The sequence below is a fragment of the Penaeus monodon genome, chromosome 27 (genome assembly GCF_015228065.2).
Source record: "Penaeus monodon isolate SGIC_2016 chromosome 27, NSTDA_Pmon_1, whole genome shotgun sequence".
NCBI lineage: Eukaryota > Metazoa > Arthropoda > Malacostraca > Decapoda > Penaeidae > Penaeus > Penaeus monodon.
Window position 1 is genome coordinate 26,461,772 of NC_051412.1, and position 589 is coordinate 26,462,360.

The 589-nt window shown below is 47.2% G+C and overlaps 1 protein-coding gene across 2 annotated transcripts in view; it reads left to right on the forward strand.

Annotated features, from left to right (window-relative positions):
* Window positions 1-589, forward strand: part of LOC119590737 (broad-complex core protein isoforms 1/2/3/4/5-like) — a gene marked incomplete at its 5' end in the record, with an annotated part of 63,013 nt that overhangs the window by 6,446 nt on the left and 55,978 nt on the right.

Here is a 589-nt window from a genome sequence, read left to right on the forward strand (position 1 = left end):
ACTATGTATTGGGTTAGCTCTTGGAGGACAGACCCAGTGCATGACGGGGAGAAGGGAGAAGGAAAGCAACGCAGAATGAAAGGCCCAGGAGCTGAGCTGTTGTCCTGATGGAAGGAGGACGTTCTGGAGGGAGCAAATGTGCAAGGCAGGAGAGATTGAGAGAGAGAGTGAGCAGGAGGCAGGCAGATGGTGATGACGATGACTGCTCCCAGGGACATTTGGCAAACTCTTACAAGTGGCATTTCTTTGTTGCAGGCAGTGTTGTGTTTGGCCTGTCCCGTTTGTGGTAAAACCTTTGGTGGGCGCAACCGGAAACAGAACCTGGGATTCCATTTGATGATCCACACGGGAGAAAAGCGCCACCAGTGCCCTTACTGTCCACACAAATCGACTCTTAAATTCAATTTGATCAAACACATTCGCAACATTCATGGTGACATGATGAATCCGATGGCACTAGAACATCAGTTTCAGGGTTTGGAGCCAAAACAGTGGGATTGATGGAGGGTTCGGTGAATATGGTTGATCCTTGAGAGTTTTCAATTATAAGATCATTATTTTTTTGCAACGTATTGCCATTGCTTTCTTA